Here is a 25,754-nt window from a genome sequence, read left to right as displayed (position 1 = left end):
TTTGGTAGTAGTACTTCACGATTAGACTACTCGCGTACTGCAATTATAGTGTGTTAAAATCAAACTAATTAGGGTTGATCACATTCAACACTGCGCCTACAGACCACAACCACAATAAAGCAAGGCCTGACGACAACCGTAGCCAAGCATTGCCTTCTTGATTACTTTGAAAGCGGCAGCGGCCACCAATGTCGTGATTGATTGTCGTGCTGCTCTGTCGCGCCGAAAATAGCGACGCTCATAAGAACATGTGTAAAAATAATATGACAGATTTGGCGGCTACACCGCCGTCGTAAATGTAGTCAGCCCTATTGACTGTTCCCTAGCTTGCACTGCTTTTATACTCTTGGTTGCCTCGATCGCCTACTTCTAGGATCTAGGCCAGTGGTCGGCGTGCCATAGCTCAACTGAGCCAGACTTGCTTCACACATATTCTTACTCTCCATCATCAGTCGTTCGCGAGACAGCAACGAATAAATACTGCGTGCGGTTGTCGCCAAACATGTTAAGGTGCCATGTGAGAAATATTACGATTGGGAAACGCATGACGGCCTTTCCATATGTAGCTTATCTTCCAAACATGTTTAGGTTTGGGTTTTTACCTTTTTGGGTATGTTATATTAAATAACTTTTCATTAGAATATGAGTTTTTTAAATTATTTTAACAAAAGTTGTAACAATTTCATTCTGGACTCCATTTTTTTCTGAGCCAAAAAAAAAATGTAACTTCAGCACTGCTATAGAATGTTAAAAGAAACTTAGCGAAATAGTCAAGAAAATTGACTTGAATGTATCTTTATCTTTTCATTTTTTCAGTCAGCTCCAAATATTTTAAACATTTTGTATTTCCCCGAGAAATGTTTCAAAATATTTCTCAATTAAAATTAAATTTTCCAAAATTCTTGCTATAAATGCATCCACTGCAAGTTGTAATTTTAACATTAATTTGCTACTGGGATGCTCATGCTCTCGCTCTCACTAATACACTTAAATTTTAATTTTTGCCGACCACTGGTCTAGACTTTTTACAAACAGCCTTCTCGAACAGTTATATCTTATACTTGGTTATTTAGCTGTATACTTGTATGTGTGAGTAATCTCATCTGCGCTCTTAAATGGTGATTAAATGATATGTGACTGTTGCTCTTTCTTCTTTGCTCTTAGCTGCTGACTACATGTATGTACATATTAGAGGTTTACGCCGATCACTTTATCGGCGGCGGTGGCGTTGACTCTATTATATACCAGCGGCGGCGGCGTGGGCGGCGCGCCGGCATACGCCGGTGTTCTGACTTTAAAAAGCTTGATTTTTCTATTTAAAAAAATAATATTTAGGAAATGTTTTGGGTAAAAGTCTATCTGAGAGGTCGACTGCTAATATGATACCAAAAATATCGAGAGAGGTGTCAAAAGACGCATATTGACCTCGACAACAATAATCCGAAGGCGGAAAAGAAAAATGTTATCTCTGCTCGGAGATATTTGCAGTTGAAGTTGGCCATTTTATGTTTTCACATTTCAAAAAAAATTGTGAGCAGAAGAGTTTTGCGCGGATATAGTTTTGGTCTCCGAACCGTTGTTGGACCCACCCAGGGTAATTTTTTATAAGAAGGTGTTCTGCGCAGAAATACTATGGATCCCACCGCCGGTTTCGGAGGTACCTGCGCGTAATTTTTCGGGTTTTCGTTAATATCTTTTGAACGAGTTAAAATTTGTATTTTCCGCCTTCGGATTATTAACACTGATGTCAAGACGCGTCGTTTGACACCTTTCTCGATATTTTTGGTAGCGTATTAGCAGTCGACCCCTCAACTAAACTTTTACCAGGTTTTGTTTGTATGCATTTAAGGAAATCAACGTTTTTGCCATTTCGGAAAGATCCGAGGTTTTTGCCTCAAAATCTCACAGATCGGTTAAAAATTTTCAGGAGTAGCTCCTTGCGAAGGGATTGCGCCTCGTTCACTTACTTCAGAGAGGCTTCCAACCTAACCCCGGTCTTTGGAATTGGTACTGCTGCGTTTGCTGAAAAGAAATAGAGATACATAAAATGTTCACAATTTTGTCTGTATAGCTCGTGCAAAGCGTAGTTTCACCTGGGGTTAACTCCAACAATCGTCGCGAACACAATTTCTTTAAATCATGTGCGAACAGTAGCAATCCCAACCACCAGTCGCTACCACGCCTCCTGACCCTTATACCCTATGCCAGCACAGAAGCTATAGGACTGTGACTTCGAACTCATACTTTTGTCGACGTCACTTTCCTAGAAGCTCTAGGTGTAGCTCCGAAGACTTTCTAATGGGTGTTTTTGTCGCGCTATGCTGCCGAGCTACACCAGAGAAACACGTTAGGGAGTAACTATTCGGCCAAGGATGCCGTCCTCGAAATCATAAGCAGTCTAAGTGGATGTCATTGCGTAAGTCATGGGTGACAATCGTATAATCCTCGGCGCATCTACAGAATTAACATTTTACAAGGACCCTGGATAAAATTTTTAAAATGTAGACCAAAGTTTGCAGACGTTTGTGTTCACAACATTGATTTCGATTTCAATAGTCTTCGTTAAATCAAAACGATATTTTAGAATGAAAGTCGACCGATTTTAAGTTGAAAGATGTTAACTCTTGTTTTCCGGTCTTACGATTTAAGAGCTCATTATGGATGACCGCGTAGCTTAGTAGGACACACGGTCATTAGTTCGACTGTCTTGGGAAAGCTGTTGCTTCACCACTTTGAGTGTTCTTGCGAAGGACAAAGCCTCAGCTGGTAAATATATGTGCCTATTCACATTTGTAAAAGGAGCCGTAACGTGTAGGTGATATTTAAACTTGGTTGATAGGCTATAATCAATGCCGCCAACTTTAGGAAATGACAAACAAGGAGATTTGGGTGATGAAGGATGAAGAGTATGAAAATCAAAATTAACATTTCAGACGCTATTGTATAGTTTCGCATATAAACAAAAGATGTTTGAATGTAAGCCCAAGTGATTTTTCATAACCTTCTCATACGTACATATGTCCTCAACTTAAGTATGAGTTAAGAATCATTTCAAAGGAGTGTTTATTATTTTTATTATTATTATGATTTTGCATCACTGATTTCCCTTATTCTTTCAGCCAATCGCAATATAAAATTCTTTAAAAAATCGGCACCTTTTTTGGGCAACTTCCTTTTTTTTAACAACTTGAGGACAATTTGAAAACATGTTCGCCTTGGGTCATTTTATTTGAATTCATTGTTCATCATTAACTTTTTGAAAAAGATATGCAAAGTGAGCATATAAATTTATTATATAACTTTTCTTTTAGTGTTTTGTTTTAGTAACTTGGTGAATTGGGTGATGCAAAGTCCGTGTTAAGCTGACATCGAAAGCGCCTGTTTTTTTAAATAACTTTTGAACAGTTAGAAAGAGTTAAATTTCGCACATTGTTTCTTATAACTGGCAGTGATGCGCATCCGTTGATACCACTTTCGACCATATCCGACCAATTTTCGACATGAGCAATAAATGGCCCAAACAGTCTTAAACGAGTAAAAAATATAGTAACTCGCCGGACGCCGCCGCCGCCGCCGCCGCCGCCGCCGCGCCGATATTTTTGAAATTCGGCGGCGGCGTGCGAAAAACGACCAAAATCGGCGGCGTATATCTCTAGTACATATGTGAAATGTTCTGTTCTTAGCTTTACTGAGGCTGCTTGCTTTAGTGTTTACATGTATGTGTTGCTGGTTGTTTTGTTGTTGTTGTGCATTTGTTTACTAGCAGCATGGTGATGTATCGCAATGCTATTATATACGCCACAATACAGCTGTGTTCAAAATAATAGAACGAAATTTAAATATATTATTTTAATATGGATTTTCGGAATTTCTGGGCAATTAAACTTTCTTATTCATTGTGAACTTTTGTTGCTCAATTATTTGCAATAAAAGCAAGGCTCCCCTAGTTCAGTGTACTAAAAATACCTCAAATCATATCACGACACGTCACCAATAAAAATTACTTGTCTTCTGTTCGCCTGACACTCTGTGTTTCGTACTTGCGTTCCTTGAACAAGTCGCCCTGGAACACCACAAGGGCATTCAACTGCTTGACAAATCAAAAATATTGCTAGCTTAAGCGGTTTAAAAAATCAGGCTCATCAAGATATTATATCGTTTATTCAATTTTACGTCATGAATATAATTTTCTGAATAGCCAGTGCTACAGGAACTACATAGATAAGCTAAAGCTTCATTTTTCTTCCAACCCGAAGTCAATATATGGCTTTGTTACTTGATTATTTGACTCAAACTACTCACTAAATTGTGAGTCCGCTCCAGCACAACTCAGATTCACAACTGGCTTACCAATGCTTGACACTATGCGATTTATGTCAATATCTTCTACGTTCGAATCGCTAAACTGTTGAATAAATCAATCCAATATTCAGTGTTGCAAACTGCTCTTTATTTAGATTACTTAGGGGTAGTATTTCACAATTATACTTCACAACGAATACCGTGTTTAAATCAAAACTGATTGGTTATTACTCAGTTTGCGGTGCTTTTATACTATCTGTTGCCTCGTCCGCATATTTCTCCAAAGGTCTAGACGTTTCACAGAGCTGCTGTATCTCCTGCTTGGTAATTTAGTTATATGCGTGTGTATGTGTGAGTAAGAGCTTCGGCTGATAACTACATGTGTGCGTGCGAGATATATCTTCACTTCGAGCTGCTGGTTATGTGTGTGCATATACATAAGAGTAACTGCTTCATGTTTTTGTTGTTGCGTGATTTTTTACTAACAACCTAGTGATGTCAACATTCGCCACAATATGCACAAAAGTATGAAACGACCCTGCAAAAAATCTTGCGATTAATCCCTAAAGAGAGTGGTCTCCAATTTATCCTTTTTGTCTACATTGGGGCATAATTGATCCCCTCTAGTCCCTTTTGGGTATAGTTTGGATTAGTCAGTTTAAAATCTATGTAATCCATTTTACGTACGACGTATAATACGAAAACGTCTATTCTTCATTCGTTCCCTTATTGGTACAAATAGGAATGTTCCTGAGTACAATTAGTCTCTTTATAGGTCATGCTCGTACAAAAGCGAACAATTCAACGCATACAAAAAGAGGAAAACTGGCATTAGTCGCATACTCCTTTGCAATTTATCCCGGGCTCGTTCCAGACGAATCGCACATTTTGAAGGGTATGAATGTAAGTACATATGTAAATAGTTACGAACTGAATACGAAAGGAAAATAACAAAATCTTTGCTATACTCATCATGATCTTCCTCAACCTCCGTGTATATGTATATGTATGTATTTACTTCTTCTTGGACCATACGATATGAAAACAGCATCTTCGCACAATGATCGCAGCAGCAGCGCAGCATCTGTTACGTCTCTAATTACTCGAATGTTGCACATGTGTGCACACTTTTTTTATGATCGTTGGGTTGCACATGTCCTACTGTGAAATCAGTACTATCTCTCACCATTACTTATTGTATGCACATTCAAATACAAACACACATCCATATGTATGTGCGTATGCTTCTTTTTTAACAGTTTATTGATCGCATCAAGTGTATAGCAACAACAGCTGTAAGATATCACTAAAAGAAAAAAGCAGTACAAAAGATAAATTTTTGCTTTCACTAGGTTTGTACAACCAATAATTTTAGTTTAAACTGTCTGCAGAGCATTTTATGTATTTTTTACACTTTTCAAATTGTCGTTAAGTAGAATATATAGATGATACTTTGACCATCCTTTGAAAAAGACTAATTAAAAACCTTTCTCTATAGCATTTATTATATTAATTGTCACGTGAGTTAAATGCAGGACCTTGATAAACACATTTTTAAGAGATACGGTGCGAGTCACGCCTTACCATAACTTTATAATGAGTTTGAACAATCGACCAGCTCCTCACGTCCATCATCCTTGACTTCAGGGAGGCTCTAGCTAAATGATTTTCGAAGAATTTTCTTTATACTTCGGCAGTGTGCTAAACAGTTCCATGGCAAATCCTCTGCCCTTCTGATACCATCCGTAATGTATGTAACCACATAGTTCTTGTGCCCGTTGAATACCAAAACTAATCTGCATATGCCCCTCTTATTCATTCTAAAAATAGCTGTAGTCTCCTTGCAATAAAGGGCACTAATATATCTTATACTTCTTTTATATAAGTTCGCGTTCATGTTTGTTTGTAATTTTCAGTATAAGATTGGGAATGGATTTTTGAGTAGTTTCTCGTAGAGCTAAAGTTTTTGGACTTAAAGCTTACTTCAAAACCCAATAGCGATGCAATGTGAGGGGAAATACTGTCGCAAGGTTGCGCCGGGAATGTGATATTTAAGAAAGACATCCGAATGTGGAATTTTGCGCTTAAGTTATAAGTAAACTACCGATAACCTAGAGCTCAGAAGCTTTGCACATAGCTTATAAGGGATAAAATATAATGTATGGAATAAAAAAATATTGTCATTGAGCTACAAAAATGGAATGTTTCTTTCAGTTCGGGGCATTGAAAAAATGATAAAAAAAAGACAAATGCCCACTGGGTGGCATCCTGTTTCTTTAACAGCCGAAGCTCTGCTTGGAACTAGAGGGTAGGGATGGGATGGCCTAGAAGGTTCAATATGGTCATATTATATCGTTCCTGAGACGGTCGAGCCTATACCTTAATGGTGCTTGTTAACAGAACGTACCGGATCTATATCCGGCAAAGGACCATCAACATCGATAATACTCGCCAAAACCTTTGGAGAGTGTCCTTATCGCTACAAAAACAACAACAAGGTGACGCATGGGTCTTGATAAATAGATATTTGATACGAGATTAGGAATCTTTGTATCGAATTGGCGGGGGAGGGTGGGGTAAATTTTGCCTAACATTTTTAAGAGATGCCATTGAAAGTTGAATCTTCACACATAGCTTAGAAGTAGAAATATTAAAGGAAATAGCTTAAACTGCAGCCGCGCCAATTTTTACATTCACAGCCAAGCAGCATCATGTTATACCTTGTCAGTGATAACAGATGGAGGAAGTGCGAGTTGTGGGAGGAAACAATTAAGCACGTTTTGTGCTCGTGCCCTGCGCTCGCATTGCTGAACCTTCAGCTATTAGGACTAGCACAGCTATCAGATCTATAAGCAGCAACTACCACAGGTCCTAGAAGCTTCTAGTATTCACCAATTGGACGGAGTTATTTTATAACATTCTGGCCTGTTTTGTAGCAGGGTTTTACAGTTTGATCGTTGAACAAACTTGTGGTAACGCTATGGACTCAGTCAGTCTATGTGAGGTGCTCACCGACCAATCAGTTCAATTTAACCTAACCTTTTAATAAACGATTCAAAACGAAGCGAAAATGTGTCTATTATTTTTTTATTTTTGATTACGAGCCGGACCCGTGCCAAGATTCGCAACCAATATAAAAATCAGCTATTCACAATAGTGCGACAGTACAAATAGATTTCTTTGTGTGCTCACAATCGTTTGTTTTTAACAAATTATTTTAATAAAATATAGCTAAATAAAAGCACTACGACCAAAATTACCAAATCTCGCAATTAGCCCGAATCTCCCTCTTTACAACCAAAACTTTATTCATAGATTTGGATTCCAAATAAGAGCGAAAAAGTGACCCGTATATAAAAACAGCAATTAGAAATAATATGTATGATATTTGATTTTGAAATTCCAAATATGAAGGTAACTTTGCTCTGCTTACATAACCTCGGCTTACACAACCTCAAACTTTGCTTGCTCTTTCCTCTAGCCTTGAGAAAGCTGCAAGATCTTTTCTTCCCCAGAAGCATGCCCATAAGCGTCTTGCTAACTGTTTTATGATATCCAAATTAATTACAACTTCAAATTAGTTGAAACTATCTTGATTGTATTTCAGTTAGGCGAAGCAGTAGTATACATACATAGTACAAAGTAACTACATACATATTTACCAAGTTTAATGTACATATGTATGTATGTAGATATTTATTCTGGGAATATAGACAGCCATATCCCAATTCCAACGCTTCGAGGCTATATTTATACATATCTTGGGAATACTTGTTAGCTATAAACCTGATTTAATATGAGATTTTGATGATAGATAATCGTCCTCATGTACTCACATGGTACATAACTTCACACGTACACATACATATATGCACCGTATATGTATTTAAAATTAGCCGGTAGCAAATCATTCATAAAACATGGAGAAGGTCAGTTTTAAAAGGCATAGAATAAATGGATGAGGTACGTTTGAAAATAGTAAAAGGGAAATAGAAAAGCAATGCAAACAGTTAAAAAATAACATATAATTTAATGAATAAAGGTAGCAAATAAAATTTAATTCAACAAAACGATTTTAAACAGCTAACCACAAAACTGACAAAACAGCGGTAGAAAGAGAATACCCAAACTAATCACGGGTGCAGCTAATGAATAGTTGCGTGACTCCATATAAGAATATTAGCTAAAGTGAACACCAGTTCAGTGCACAAAGTGACTGGTAAAAATAAAATAAAAAAATAAATATAAACGATGTACTCGACCCTATCATCAGCACTTTGTTATGCTACAAAACAATTATAAGCGACGACGACTATGAAGGGGCATATTTGAATTCATATTCCTCTATCAAATTATTGCTACAGAACAGTGCAAAGATCAGTATAACATCAAGTAGCAGGAAAGTTTGGTGTGTTCCACAAATAACTGCATATAATCGTCTAAATGGGAGATTGCCGTATGACGGTTGTCAAACGATTGAAGACGTACACTGAAAGAAATGGTGCTAGTAAAATCCTCAAATCTGTTCTGTTGTTCTTGACTTAACAGAGATTCGGTGAAATTGATCGAATTACGGTTAATTCGACCGAGTTCTTCAAGTCAAGCGAACAGATTAGTTTAGTAATTTCAACAGAACAGAACTTGTCGCTCTTAAGTTAACAAAATTCTGTAAAATTGACAGATTCTTAATCAATCTAACTGATTTTTTTGTTAACACAACTGATCTCACTGATCATTTCAACAGCGATCAAAGGTCAATACATGAGCAAATTTCAAAGATAATTTTACGCTCACTGCACTCTCTACTTTGTACTAATGACGATGGTGCCACTTGTTAAAAAAAAACACCAAAATAAGAAAACCACCAAATCGAAAAAACACACAAAATGGGGAAAACAACAAAAAAACTAGTTTTTCAGTTATCAATACAAAACGAAAAACCCTTTTTTGAATATACTATGCAAAAAATTATGAGATACCGGGACACCTATTTATCGGGTACAATTTTGCAACTTCTCCTCCAAGCGAAATTCAAAATTGCGCCCTCTTGTTGCAAACGTTTTGTTTGAACGAACAGGATTTTTCCAAAGTTAGTAACATTTTGTTCAAGTTTTTACGAATTTTCACTCACGTGATGTTTCTGACAACATAAAAGTTTGAGTTGTTTTGGAATCGTTTCAACGTAAAGTGTTACGAAAATTAAACTTGCCTAATTACATGTAAAGTTACTTCAGTGGTGAATTACCTTCCCGCAATTTGATTCTTTACTTTTCTATAACTTACAAGTTCTCTATTTAAAATGTTATGTCAAACATTTATACTAAAAGTTTTGTTCGAAACAATCAAGTGTGGCAACTACATGCGAGAGAAGAAATTGAGAATGAGCTGAGCTGCAACTGAAAGAATTGAGAAACAGTTTTGTGACTACTATTTTCATTTCTATTTGCAAAGCGAAGTTCAAAACTATAAATTAAATAAATTATAAAATATAAAATTTAATAAAACAAAATAATAAAGTGTATAATGTTTAATTTGTGCCAGCATATTTGATGTGCGCCCAATTGAAGTTCGGTTAGTAAGTGCCACCGTGGTGTGATGGTAGCGTGCTCCGCCTACCACACCGAATGCCCGGGGTGTGAACCCCGGGCAAAGCAATATCAAAATTTTAGAAATAAGGTTTTTCAATTAGAAGACAATTTTTCTAAGCGGAGTCGCCCCTCGGCAGTGTCTGGCAAGCACTTCGAGTGTATTTCTGCCATGAAAAGCTCTCAGTGAAAACTCATCTGCCTCGCAGATATGCCGTTCGGATTCGGCATAAAACAAGTAGGTCCCGTCCCGCCAATTTGTAGGAAAAATTAACAAGGAGCACGACGCAAATTGGAAGAGAAGCTCGGCCTTAGATCTCTTCGAAGGTTATCGCGCCTTAAATTAATTTTTTTTGTCGCAACAACTTTTTTTGTTCATTTGACTACTAAAACGGTCAATTACGAATCAAAGATTTGTGCGCAGTTGATTCAACATGTTGTTGCGATGGATAAAAATTGACAGAAATTTCGGTTGAATTGACCCGTATTTTGGTTGATTTTACTAGTCTTTTTCTTTCAGTGTAGGATCTCAAAATTTATTCGACGAAATCCTAATCTCAATATTTTTGGTCTAAAATAATTTTTGTATTTTTCTGGGCCCAAGGGCCCGAATCGTGTTATACGATCCGTTATCGCAATCAATTTTTAAGATCATCATAGCTCTGAAATGGTGAATCGGATTTTTTATTTTATTTTTTCGGAAAGTCAAAAACAATGGTTCTTACTGACTAAAACGAATAACTAAACCTAGCTACAAAACAGAGTTAAGTATATTAATAAAAATATACTTTGGATAAGAAAAATCAAGCATAATAGAATTAGGTTCACGTAGAGAGCGCGACAATGGAGCATTTATCGCATAGTTAGTATACTTATGTTTAATATAAAAGGTGTTATGAGAACGAAGAGACTTCGTTCGAATAAGAAAATGAATCGCGTGCAGTAAACAGGAGCAATCAATATCTCTATTAACAACTCAGAAAATGAACGACAAGGAAAGGGTTGACCTTCTGAGTTCTAATGGTTTCAAATTAGCAGCAAGCGGGAATAATAAGAAGGGACTGGGTCTGAGAAATGTAAGGATTTTAGACAAAATTTTAGGAAGATCTTTTGTACTCGCTCAATCCTGTCGCTTGCAAACTTGCGATAAGCCCTCCAAATAAATGCAGCATTTTCCAGTTTGGAACGAACAAACGATGAGTATAGCAATTTCAAGGTATAGGGATCTGAGAAGTTGGTGCTATTACGCCTCACGAAACCTAAGGAAGCACACGCGCTTGAAATTACATACATAGTTAATATGGTTACTGAAAGAGAACGAGGAGTCAAAGATAACCCCTAAGTCTTTAATCTCATGAAGGAAGTGAAGGGGACTACCCAAGATTGTATATGTCGTTGGTAAGACATTGCGAATTTTGGAAAAAAGCGACACGAAAGCACTTGTTGAGATTGAGAGATAAACGCGAATTACGGCACCAGATTGCGAATCTATCTAAGTCTTCTTGGAGACGCTGAGCGTCATCACTATTTTTAATAATGGAGAAAACTTTTAGGTCATCAGCGTATAGTAAGAACTCCGATGACACAAAACAATTTCCTATATCATTGTTGAACAAAATGAAAAGAAGAGGACCTAAGATGCTCCCTTCCACAGAGGTGGCAGTAAAAGAGGTGGAAGATACACCCTCAATAGAGACCATGCACCGTATGTTACTTAGGTTGGAATACAACCACTTGAGAAATACAGAGTGAAAACCGAGCGAAGCGAGTTTACATAGTAGCATATTGTGAGATACCTTATCAAAAGCCTCAGAGAAGTCGGTATAAATGCAATCTACTTCATGGCTTGAAGAGAACGCATCAATGCAATATTCACTAAACAAGGCTAAGTTTGTGACGGTAGACCTTCCTACAACAAAGCCATGCTGGTTTAGGCTAGGTTGAACTGGACGGTCCATGAGGACCTCACATAGACTGATTCAGTCCGTAGTGTTACCAGAAGTTTGTTTTAACGGCCAAACTGAAAAACCCTATCAAAAACCAGGACCTATGTTATAAAATAACTCCGTCCTCTTGGCAAATACTAGAAGCTTCCTAGGACTTAAGCCACTTGCTGCTTCTAGATCTGATAGCTGTATCACTCCTAATAGCTGGAGTCTTAGCCTGGCAAGAGCAGGGCACGAGCACAGACCGTGCTTGATCGTTTCCTCCTCCAACCCGCACTTCCTACATATGGCATCACTGACCAAGCCTAATTTAAAGGCATGTGACGCCAGAAGGCAGTGTCCAGTCAGAATACCCGTCATGAGTCTGCAGTCCTCTCTTTTAATGATAGAAGCAACTTTGTTAGCCTAAGGTTGTAAGAGCTGCACATAATTTTCGACACTTTATATCCCCGCGCTTGAATCCACGTCTTCTCCGCTTGAACAAATGACTTCTCGTACTCATTAGATCCATAAGTTATTATAAATTTTAAGAACAGTTTGTAGGTGATGATAACGAGGCTAGCAGAACTCAAACGAGAACGCAAAGGAAATTGCAACCGAAACTTATGGAACCCAAGCAGCAACTGAATACGAACGGGAATCGAAAAGAAAACTGCAACCGAAACCGAAATCGGATAAAAACGAAACCTAAACCTGAACCGAACACGAATGAAACCGGAATCAAAACCATATAAAAACATTTCTAATAGTTTATGAATTTCATACAACGTAATACTTTCATTTATGTTCCAAATTTGTTATAACTCTAAATAAGTGGCAACCTGTTCAATAGGCCTTCAATGGCAACGCCTACGAATTCCAAAAGGTGTGTGGCGCAAGGTTATACCGGTTTACCTTTTTAGTTTTGTTCCTTTCTGTTTGCAAAAGCTATTATTTAAATATCAAACTCAAAAATTTATCAACATATGTATATTATATAAAGAAAGTTTTACAATTTTTGTATCATATTTTCATTCTCCTCTTGTGGTATTGTCTATGTGTGAAGTTTCAGGCTTGTAGCTTACTGGTAAGTCTGTTTAAAGTTGATCGCCAGATTCCCCCTTCCGTACGAGTTTCTTCATACTTAGATCTGTGCGAAGAACTTTTTGCGATAAATATTTCATTTGGTAGGTATTTCACACCCTTTGTCCTCTAAGATACGTTTCAAGAAACTATGTGTAAGGATTCAAGATTCTAGCTCGCAAGATTCCATATGCCCAGTATGGACTTTCTCGAAAAAGTGATATCTCGATCCCTGCCTAATGTAGAGAATCTTGGTGTACTAAATATTGCATTTTAATATGGCTCTGAGCCACTTTGAAAGTTTCAATTCTCTAGCTCTCTGAGAAGTTACCTAAAATATATCCCAAGATTTCTAGTCTCGTATGAATTTTTAAACTATCTCGACCCGTGCGCAACCTAGCGCAAGTTTTTTCTCTTTTCGCATTGTCACAGTGCCCTGATCCTAGTATCAGGATTCATAGAGAAGTTACTTAAAAAGTCGATCGCAATATTACACGTGCTCTGTTTTGATTTTCCCAGGAGCTTTTATCATTTCGGCCCCCTCCCCATCTACTGGATTTTTTTTTTTGTTATCGCATTTTGTTAGATTTTTAAGCTTTGTTCACTGTTTCAAGTCTCTAGCACACTCGGAAGTTACTTAAAACTCGACCGCTACATTTTCAAATTCGGGTTCTGAAGTATCTTCTAAGTTTGAAAACTCTTGTCCCACGGGAAGCTACTCAAAAATCCACTGCTAGATTCCGTGATTCTGTACTGAATTTGCTAAAAAACATGGAACAGTCCTTATATAAAAGAAGTGAGAATGATATAAAATTTACTTCGTTAGTTTCAATGTTGACATATTTCACGAAATTTTACCAAATCCGTATCACCTTTTTACGAAATACAAATACGTAGATAAAATAGTTCAAATTATTCCAAAAAATGACATCAGAATTTTACATTAGGGGGACTCATGTAACCGTATAAATGCCTTATAAAGTGTGTAAACGTATAAATTTATCTAGTTTACGCACCAGCTGTCAAATTTTGTATGAAAAATCATTTACACAATCTGTATAAATTTACGCGCACATTTCATTGTGTAAACGCGGTAAACTCAAAGGAATGCAACCTTGCAGACATTACAGACGGCATTTTCATCAAAAATCTCCAACATCAGCAAGTAAAGGCGTTTTAGTTTTGGTTTTTCACTTAATCTTGGTATTTTTTAATTTGTATAACAATCAAAAAAATTTTTTTGGAAATAATACAGCTGAAAAACAATCAAGTTTATCAAGAGCATTACTAGGTGCGTTCATATAACCGCGTGTGTAAATGGATATAATTTTACACCTTATAAGTTTATATGATATCATGAGTCCCCCTATTATCTTCAATTAGAAGATCAAACCAAACGTAACTTGAACTATTTTGTTCACTATAAATATATTGTGGAATTCCCCATATCTAATCAGTTAAGTGCTCTACGCAGCCGAATGTTCAAGGTTGTAAGGCTGTTTTTTTTTTTATCAATCCTACGTAAAATGTCGCATGTTTTTAAATTTTGTTACAAAACAAATTGAAATCAATTGGAATATTGATAACTTACGGAAGAATTTAGCAACACAAAATGTTTGCCCTTATCTGTAGCAACATTGAGGAATTGACAAATCGTTTTAAGTACATAGATACGATCATTTACATAGAATTGATTGAGAGTTGAATAAAAAGCCTCAATTTTTTCATGACTTTACGAAAAGAATGTCAAGAAAGACACGATACAGTAATACTGAGTGAAAAGTGAAGAGGCAAAAAAGGAGGTGTGTGGTTTAGAAAATCGTAAACTGCTGCTGTACGCATGATGTGTATGAATTAAAGGGGCGATAACTTCCGAAGAGATTCTACGCCGAGCTTCTCTTCCAATTTGCGTCGTACTACTTTTAATTTTTCCTACAAATTGCCGGGACGGGACCAACTTGTTTATGCCGACTCCGAACGGCATCTGCGAGGCAGATGAGTTTTCACTGAGAACTTTTCATGGCAGAAAAACACTCGGAGTGCTTGCCAAACACCGCCGAGGGGCGAGCTCGCTTAGAAAAACGCTTTCTAATTTAGAAAAACACTTTCTAAATTTTTAAATTTCGTAATTTTTTTGCCCGTGTTTTGGACCCAGGATCTTCGGTGTGGTAGGCGGAGTACACTACCATCACACCACGGCGGCCGCCATTTTCTAACAATTTCGAGATGTTTTTGGGACTATCTAGGAATCATTCAGAATTTTTTTCCAGAATAATTTCTGGACTCTTTCAATATAATTTCTTGACTATTGCGAAATGTTTCGGGACTTTTTAGCGACCGTTTTAGGATTATAATCGTATAATTTCCGATACGTTCGGAACTGTTTCGTCATCATATAAGAGCTAGATTAAAGTTGACCAGACGTAAAGAATATAGCGCTTGTAATAGTCCCGAATGGATTTTGGATACAATCACGAAGAGGTTTTGAAGTGATCACGAAATGATCTAAATGAAAAAATCCTTAAATGATGTTGATTGAATATATAATTCCAAGAAGATCCTAAAGTGACTGCGAAAGTGATCACGAAAACGCCCCTAAGTGATATGAATGTTAACCTAATATGGACCTGTAGTGATCACGAAATAGTTCCGAAATTATTATCTACTATATACTTAAATAAATACGACGAAAATTACCTTTTTGTTGATATAGCAGTAAATAAAAAGATGATAAAAAAATTTTAAGGACTACCTTCATATAAATGGACTAAAAATTGGAAGGCGATTTTTCCTTTAATACATAGTCTTGTCGAATTTTAACTAAAAAACTTTAACAATAGCTCTTGTAAAAAAATTTTGAGATTTTATACTATAAAGGTGGAGCGCAATTTTTCAATTTAAGGCAAACCATGTTCTTGGGATTAACTAATTGATTATTTAAAATTTAAGCACGCGCTCTACCTATATAATTTTAAATCCCAAAATTCTTTTACAAGAGCTATTGTTATAGTTTTTAGTCAAAATTCAATAATACTATGTCTGCATTGGTGGAAGGTGCCGCCGGACCTGAGCGATAGGCTGCAGATATATACTGACGGCTCCAAACTGGATTATAAAGTGGGTAGCGGTGTCTTTGCACCTCAACTAGGGTGGAATCTATCATTTAGCCTACCCGATCATTGCAGCGTTTTTCAGGCGGAGGTGGCTGCTATAAATGAGGCCGCTGATCACCTGGGGAAGGCTGCTCACGGCTATAACCAAATTTGTATTTACTCTGACAGCCACGCTACACTAAAAGCACTTGGATCGGTCACATGTAAGTCCAGGACAGTAGAGAAGTGCCGCAAATCTCTTAACGAGACCGCTGAACAAACTTCCCTCAGTCTGGTATGGGTGCCTGGACACTCGAATATACCGGGCAATGAGATGGCTGACGAACTTGCAAGAGGGGGTACATCCGTTCCGCTTTCGTCGTCCTGAAAGGGATTGAGCATGCCGCTCGCTACCTGTAAGCTCATTTTGAAAGGGATTTTGCTTAGGGAAGCGGGTGTGAGTTGGAGCAATCTTGAATCCTGCTACCACTCCAAGCTCGTGTGGCCTGAATGGGACGTGAGACGCACAAAAACTCTCCTTCTTCTTGGTAGGGGGGGAGGGAGGGGCATATCTGTGGTGATTGGACTTATAACCGGCCACATAGCAATCGGGAGGCACGCACAACGGCTGGGTGCTCCCTATAATGATTACTGCAGGAGCTGCAAATACGAAGAGGAGATAGAAACAGTCAAACATTTTCTGTGCGATTGTCCCGCGCTTTGGCACAAGAGGAAGAAATCTCTGGGATCTCCCTTCTTTCACGATCTTTGTGATCTGGCGAAGTTGGAACCTAAGAAACTCCTCACGTTTGCTGTATCGAGCTGTTGGTTTGAGTAGGGGAGAGATCCACGTTGTATCACAATGGGACCTTTTTGGGCCTAAGTGCACTGGTGCTCGCACCGGTGGCCACTCTAACCTAACCTAACCTAACCATGTCTGTATTAAAGGAAAAATCGCCATCTATTTTTTGGTCCATTTATATAAAGGTAGTCCTTAAATTTTTTTTATCATCTTTTTATTTTCAATTTTTTAGTTCTGCCTACAAAAAGGCAAATGCAACTTTGATTAGTAATTTAAGTAATTCCTAAGTGAAAATTCTTATCTTTATTTATTTGTTCAAAATAGCAAGATTTAAGAGAATTAGTGGAACTTAAGCTGACAACACTGGCGAAAACAACAGAAATCCACCTCGTTTGTCAGCTACTTAATTTGCACCGCTGAAAATGGTGGTGAAATCTGCATACGCCTGAAAGTCTAAAAGAAACGTGGTGAAAGTCGCGTACGCCTAAAAGTATGCAAGGACGTGCATTGAGTTGGTATGGCCAAATTTTCTAAATAGTTCGACTTGTGCGTTACGTAGCTCAAATTTTTTGATCAAACATTGCGCTGTCACCGAGTTTTAAACTATATTTCAGGTTTCAAGTCTCTAGATATACAGGAAGTTAGCTAAAAATCGATTGCAAGATTACCAAAATAAATCAAATTTTCCTAATATCTCGATCCATGCGCCACCTAACGGATTTTTTTTGATAAAATATTGCATTGCCACCGGGTTCTGAATTATGGCTCAAGGTTCATATCTCCAGCTCACCGGGAAGTTACTCAAAAATCGATTGCAAGATTCCCTAGTTTTTCAAGGATTTGTAGTTATCTCACTTAGCGCGCCACCTAGCGGAATTTTGGTTTCTGTAAATTGTATTGTCACCAAGCCTCGCACTATGCGCCAAGTTTCAAGTCCCTAGGTCACCGGGAAGTTACTGAAAAATGGATTGAAAGATTCCCAAATCAAAATTAATTTTCTTAATATCTCGATCCATGCGCCACCTAGCGAATTTTTTTTGATCAAATATTGCATTGTCACCCGGTTCTGACTCACGACCCAAGTTTCAAGCCTCTAGCTCACCGGTAAGTTACTTAAAAATCGATCGCAAGATTCCCTGCGTTTTTTTCAGGGATTTTTGTTTATCTCGATTCGGTGGCATCTTGTTTTCCACGAATTGTAGTGCACTCGCAAACTATGTGCCATGTTTCAAGTCTGTGGATCACCGATAAGTTAGTTAAAAGTCGATCGCAAAATTTCTATTTTAAAATTAATTTTCTGTATATCTCGATCCGTGCGCCACCTAGCGGATTTTTTTCATTGGCATTGTAATGTCTCCCAGATCTGAACTATGTTCTAAGTATCAAGTGTCTCGCTCAACGGGAAGTTACAAAAAAAGACTTTTCCGTGGGTCAAAAATTCGTATGGAAATGCGGAAACAAACATGAAAGGGACTTAATATAAAGGTTATAAAAATAAGCAATTTAAATAACAAATGAAGACATTTTTCTAATTCGACTTTTTGTATTTAAATTGCGAAAATAGCTAATAAGTATGCAAGCTCTCTGAAATGAAGCTGATTTTTGTCGCTCATTCCCACTAATTTGTCAATCGTTTAGCAATATATGTAATCAGATTTTTATACTCAGCTGATCAGAGCTCACAGAGTATATATTAGTTTTGTTTGCATAACGGTATTCCGTAACGGCATAAACTAATCGAGGTAGATATAGACTTCTATATATCAAAATGATCTGGGCGAAAAAAGAAATTAATTGAGTAATGTTCGTCCGTCTGTCCGTCCGTCCGTCCGTAAACACGATAACTTGAGTAAATTTTGAGGTATCTTAATGACATTTGGTATGTAAGTTCCTGGGTACTTATCTCAGATCGCTATTTAAAATGAACGAAATTGGACTATAACCACGCCCACTTTTTCGATATCGAAAATTTCGAAAAACCGAAAAAGTGAGATAATTCCTTACCAAAGACGGATAAAGCGATGAAACTTGGTAAGTGAGTTGATCTTATGACGCAGAATAGAAAATAAGTAAATTTTTGGACAATGGGCGTGGCACCGTCCACTTTTAAAAGAAGGTAATTTAAAAGTTTGCAAGCTGTAATTTGGCAGTCGTTGAAAATATCGTGATGAGATTCGGCAGGAACGTTACTGTGTTATATGTGTTATATGTGTTCTAAATAAAAATTAGCAAAATCGGAAGACGCCCACTTTAAAAAAAAAATTAAAAGGTCAAATTTTAACACAATTTTTTTTATCTTTACAGTATATAAGTAAATTATGTCAACATTCAACTCCAGTAACGATATTGTGCAACAAAATACAAAAATAAATTAAATCTCAAAATGGGCGTGGCTCCACCCTTTTTCATATAATTTGTCTAGAATACTTTTAATGCCATAAGTCGAACAACGAAAAAGTTTACTTATCGTTGTGAAATTTGTTAAGGGCATAGCTTCTATGCAGATAAATGTTTTCTGTGAAAATGGGCGAAATCGGTTGAAGCCACACCCAGTTTTTATACAAAGTCGACCGTCTGTCCTTCCGCTCGGCCGTTAACACGATAACTTGAGCAAAAATCGATATATCTTTACTAAACTAAGTTCACGTACTTATCTGAATTCACTTTATCGTGGTATAAAAAATGACCGAAATCCGACTATAACCACGCCCACTTTTTCGATATCGAAAATTACGAAAAATGAAAAAAATGCCATAATTCTGTACCAAATATGAAAAAAGAGATGAAACATGGTAATTGGATTGGTTTATTGACGCAAAATATAACTTTAGAAAAAAACTTTGTAAAATGGGTGTGACCCCTACCATATTAAGTAGAAGAAAATGAAAAAGTTCTGCAGGGCAAAATCAAAATACTGTTCGTGGTATTACATATATAAATCAATTAGCGGTACCCGACAGATGATGTTCTGGGTCACCCTGGTCCACATTTTGGTCGATATCTCGAAAAGGCGTCCACCTATAGAATTAAAGCACACTCACTCCCTTTTAAAAGACTCTTTAAATATAAAAAAAATATTCAAATAAAACGAATTGATAGCTGAAGAAAGATAGCAAAGGCAAGCTGCACCACTTTTTAGTATTACCATTTGTATGTATCCATGAAAAAGACAATTTTGTCTCCAAAGCTCTCAGCTGAGTATGTAATGTTCGGTTACACCGAACTTAGACTTCCTTACTTGTTTATTCAAGGTTTCCTTAAGCCCAAAAGCCTGCGACAATAAATCGCATATAATTATTTCGCTTGAAATCAAAGAATCCAGCTAGCTTCCCATTCATACATAGGTACTTTGTTGAAATTTATTTTAACGCCGTCCTCGCCGTTTTGAAATTCTCCTTTTAATATTCTTATTCGAATTGACAAAATCTTCAGTAGTGGATAAATATTATTTCATTGCTCGTTGAGCATTTTCTTTCTACATAAAAGTGATTGTCTACATAACGGCATCAGTGTTCAAGATCTTCTTTGTATTTTTTGCATTCCCTTTTCATTGTATTACTCACGATCATTTTTTTCATTCTTTCAAGGGTATTTTGCTGTAACAGGTTGACTTTTATGTTCCTACGAAATATGAAGGGATCGATTTCATTTACTCACGTACACACCCTGAACAAGAGAGCGGTTAGAAAGGGATAGTAATAAATGCTTGTAAAGTTGTATATGTATCTGCTTGAATTCCTTCAAAAACCAAGTGAAATACAGTCAGTCATAGTCGTAGTGAAACAGTCAGTAACGTATTTAAATACCTTTCCTTTATCGCATAGTCTATGTTATAAGACCAAGTTTTAAGCTGTAATCCCAATCCGGTATACCAATTCATTCCACTTATGTATCTGCAATGCTACGGGTAGGAGCGAATTTTCCCATGAGCAATATCTGCGTCTATAATTTCGAAACCGTTTCGAGATTATTTGGGGACTACGAGAGTATTGCGAGACCATCTTCGGGTAATTCGGGAGTGTTTTTAGGATAATTTCTCTTCTATTTCAGGTTGATTTCGCAATAGACTTGAAACTATTTCGGGACTATTTCCGAATCGTATCGGGATTGTTTTTTGGATAACTTCAGGTCAATTTCGTAGAAATTTCGGAAATATCTTCTAAATATTTCGCCATACTTTTCGGAATAATTTATCGACGCTTTTGTAACTGTTTCGGGACCATGAAAAGATTATGTTCGGGAACTTTCAGAAGAGATTGGCACACTTTCAGAATAGCTTCGTTCGTGACCATTTCAAACTCACTTCGGAACTATCTCCAGATAATTTCGAAATTTTTTATGATTTGGGGCTGTTTTAGCATAAATCCAACCATCTCTGTACCAATTTGGGTTCATCTTTTGATTATTTAGGGATAGTTTTCGTTATCATTTTGCCACTTTGTTCGGTATAATTTTTTGAACTGTGTATGTTTCCAGGCGGTGTTGATTATTATTATTCGAAATAAACTCTAAACTATTAGCTATCGGCGAGGAAAATTTCATTCAAATTTGTTCAGCCGTTCTAGCTTGATTGAGTGACAAAGGCAAACAAACATCTGGACATCAATACATCCCAACAATAAAAATTATTATATTACTATGCTGTTAATAAATAATGGCAACAACAAATACAGTAAGCAGCCAAACTTATGTACATGCTCACACATAACTAGCAGCTCGAAGTGAAGAGATATCTCACACACACATGTAGTGATCAGCCGAAGTTGTTACTCACACATACACACGCATATAGCTCAATTACCAAGCAGGAGATACAACAGTTCTAGAAGGCGAAACGTCTAGACCTTAGTAGAAATATGCGGACGAGGCAACAGAGAGTATAAAAGTAGCGCAAGCTGAGGAATGCCTAATCAGTTTTGATTTAAACACGCTATTGGTTGTGAAGTATAATTGTGAAGTACTACTCCCAAAGTAATCTAAATAATGACCAGTTTGCAATACTGAATATTGGAGTGATTTATTCCACAGTTTAGCGATTCGAACGTTAGCAGATGGTGCATATATATCAGAAATCCCCAGAATTCGTTACAATATTAATAATAGAAGAGTAAAAAGATATTTAGATTTTGGTCTATACATTTTTAGAAAAGCAAGCAAGCAGTTTTCGGATCAGGTATAGGATCTTTTTGGGACTAATTAAGGGCTAAATTCGGGAGTTTCTCCGGACAATTTCGGCACTATTTTGGTATCCTTTCAGAACTATTTTCATATAGTGTCGGCGTTGTCTATTAGCGGGACTATTGCAGCATAATTTCTTGACTTTTGCGTAATTGTTTTAGGACATCAGAGTCTTGGGATTTCGGCATTTTTTTCGCAATGATTTGGGAACTATTTCGGAGCTATTTTGGTTTTATTTGAGGATTATTTCGGGACTATGTCGAGGCTATTTTCGGTATTATATCAAAACAGTTTCGGGTTAATTTTGTAATTATTTTCGAAATCATTCATGAAATTTTTTCGGAAGTTTTTCGGTATTATTTGAGTACTATTTCGGGATAAAGTCGAGATTGTTTTCGGTACTATTTTGAAACAGTTTCGGTTTAATTTTTGAGATTATTAGCGACAATTTCGAAAGTATTTCGGGAATATCTCCATATAGTCTTGGGATTGCTTCCGTGATATTTTCGGGGCCAAGTTAGGTGCATTTCAGGATTAACTTCAGGATCAAGTCGGTGCATTTTGGAAGTTATATAAATTATTTTCGAGATCGTTTTTGAACTATTTCAAAGCCTTCGTGATATTTCCGGGGCCATGCTTGGTTAATTTCGGGATTATTTTAAGGATCAAGTCGGTGCTTTTTGGAAGCTTTGTAAATTGTTTTCGAGATTTTTAGTTAAAAATACCATCAAAGCTGAGGAGATACGACCTATTAACACGTTACAATGTGATGAAAACATTTTGAAAACAGTGGTAAAAAATCAGCTTGTAAAATATTTAGAAGATAATGTAATTATTATACCTCAACAATCTGGTTTTCGAAAGAAACATTCCTGTGAAAGTAATTTGAATTTGGTTGTAGCTAACTGGAAAGAAGACTTAAGCAGGAAAAAACACATATTAGCTGTGTTTTTGGATTTAAAACGTGCATTCGAGACGATCGACCAAAAGTTAATGGTGAAAAAGCTTTCTTACATTGGCGTTTCTGGTATAGAACTAAAATGGTTTCAAGACTTCCTAATTAACAGATACCAAAGAACAGTGATTGGAACGTCCGTATCGGATAAAAGGGAGGTACGTGTTGGTCTACCTCAAGGGTCTGTCCTGGAACCCATACTGTTCAATATATATATTAATGATATAACTAGCTCCATAAAGCACTGTGAAATAAAATGGTTTGGGAACAATATTACTGAAATATATGCTAAGCTGCAAGAAGATCTTAGCAGCGTATATAGTTGGTTATGCGTAAACAGACTGAAACTGAATGTCAATAAAACGAAATTTATGGTTATATATAGACGCAATTTTCAAAACAGTGAGCTACAAAACTTAGATATAAATAACGAACTAATTTAAAAAGTCAGCACCATAAAATACTTGGGAATAAAAATAGATAATAAGCTGAATTTCAACGAGCACATGGATTATACGGTAGGAAAAATAGAGAAAAAGTTATATTTCACACAACGAACCTGCAAATATTTAAATAGAAGGTATAAAATCATCGTCTACAGATCTATAATCGAACCTCATTTTATTTATTGCTCAACTTTATTTTTCATCTTGCGAGATAGTCAGATCTATAAGCTACAAAAGCAACAGAACCGAGCTATGAGATTCATTCTCAAAACACGGTATGACACACCTATCAGAGACATGCTATGCTCTCTTAATTGGCTTAGCATTAGACAGCAACTTTTTTATTATACCATGAAATTTATTAAAAACATAATATAAAATATGTAAAAGATATGCACTCTGTAAATACTCGCAATAAAAATGGTTTTAATCTGCCGGCTTATAAAACTGGAGCAGACAAATGTAATCTGTATTATAAAGGTCTTAAATCCTATAATGAACTACCGAATGATATTAAATCATGTCATTCTAATAAATTTAAACAAAAATTGTACAATTATTGTAGAACACTACCAATTTAGTGCTGGACAGGCGGGCTTCCATAGCATCGATAGAAGTGCAGCGAAACTATTCTGCTATGTAGCGCCAAGACTTCCAAGCTCTTTTACGCATACAAAAAAGGTTGCCGAAGCACATACTGAAATGCATCACTCGATTAACTCAGTGCATCGCCGTGCAGATGTTGCCTTCGCGCTGTACTAACATCATGCGTAAAATGCCTACATACTACACTAGCACAACACTTTGTTCGCTTGATCTGGAAGTCTCCCATCCATAGTACTCCAAGGTAGGACATAGATGTAACTATTCTAGATTACATAGTTCAGAAGAAAATTATAAACATGTAAAATATATTTAAGTTATGCTAAGGAAAGCCGTAATAATTAAATAAATAATTGTTTCAGAACTATTTCAAAACTATTTGTGGGTAGTTTGGGAATATTTTATGAGATCCTTTTTCGGAGCGTTTCGCTGTTGTATCTATCTCTGAATCATTTTGAGGGTGTTTTAAGATCATCTTAGGACTCGGGATTATTTACACTAACGCCGTGACGCTCTTGACATTTTCTTACTAAAAGAATTATTTGAAAGTACGCATTTGAGGCCTGTGTAAATGTAATATAAGCTAGATGAAGGAAAAATTATTTTGGGTATAATGACAATGAAACATGTTTGAGAAAAAATTTGCCCAAACTGATATGGTCTTGGAATCGAATTTTATGTACCTTCTCGTTGAGCTACATTGCGACAGAGGGAAAGAATATGCTGGGTGGCAATAGAGATATTCATGGCGCAAGGATTGAGATATTTATAAAACCGATGAAATGAGTATTTGGGAAATGCGATTTGTATGAGGAAATGTGCGCAATCGGAGTTTTTCTGCCAAAATTACGCATTTAAATAAATAAATAAATGTGGTATTAGCGGAAAGTTTCTTAAAAATCGACAGCAAGATTTCTATGGTTTTTTTTCATTTGCCGAGTTCAGAGCGGCATTTCAAGTCTCGGGTTTCTAGCTCAACTGAAAGATATTTAATATACTGGAAGCATCTATATTTTTGTATATATAATAGGCGGACAAACAAGAAAGTAGTCCATTCAGTCTTTCTTCTGTGGTTGCGATCCTACTTCACGAACAGAACAACGTTTGTAGAAATCGATGGTACTGTGTCTTACTCTTTTGTGGCAACCTCCGGAGTACCGCAGGGTAGTATTCTAGGCCCGCTTCTTTTTGTTCTGTTTATCAATGATATCCGGTCCTGCTTTAATCACTCGCAATTTCTTCTCTATGCTGATGACTTGAAATTGTATTCTAGAGTTACCTGCGTGGCTGACGCGCTTCGGCTTCAAAATGAACTTAACAATCTTACTGATTGGAGTCACAAAAACAAGTTGTTGCTTAACATAAAAAAATGCTTTCATTTAACCTTGTCGCGTACGCGTAATCGTATAAATTCAACTTACTCGATTCTTAACACTCAACTGTCCTCAGTTGAGGTATTTTCTGATCTAGGTGTTCTGTTTGACTCTGGTTTTACCTTTGTCAGTCATGTGAATACAGTTATCCCTAAGGCTTTTTCGAATTTGGGCTTTTTGAAGCGTTATGCGAAAGACTTTAAAGATCCCTATACAAGAACATCCCATTTGACTTGTGTTGCCCGGTCTAAGTTGGAGTACGCTTCAATTATCTGGCACCTATTATATAGTTCTCATTCGGACAGAATCGAGCGTGTACAGCGTAGCTTTACTCGCTTTGCTCTCTACCCACTTCATTTCGTCGATCCCTTTCCATCCTTTACTGCACGATGTTTGCTCATAAACTTGAA

The 25,754-nt window shown here is 36.8% G+C and overlaps 1 protein-coding gene across 1 annotated transcript in view; it reads left to right on the top strand.

Annotated features, from left to right (window-relative positions):
- The window catches only part of pnt (pointed), a 531,360-nt gene that overhangs the window by 2,766 nt on the left and 502,840 nt on the right, over window positions 1-25,754 (top strand). The window lies entirely within an intron of this gene.

Source organism: Eurosta solidaginis, chromosome 1, assembly GCF_040869045.1.
Source record: "Eurosta solidaginis isolate ZX-2024a chromosome 1, ASM4086904v1, whole genome shotgun sequence".
Lineage (NCBI taxonomy): Eukaryota > Metazoa > Arthropoda > Insecta > Diptera > Tephritidae > Eurosta > Eurosta solidaginis.
This window is presented reverse-complemented; position numbering and strand designations above follow the sequence as displayed.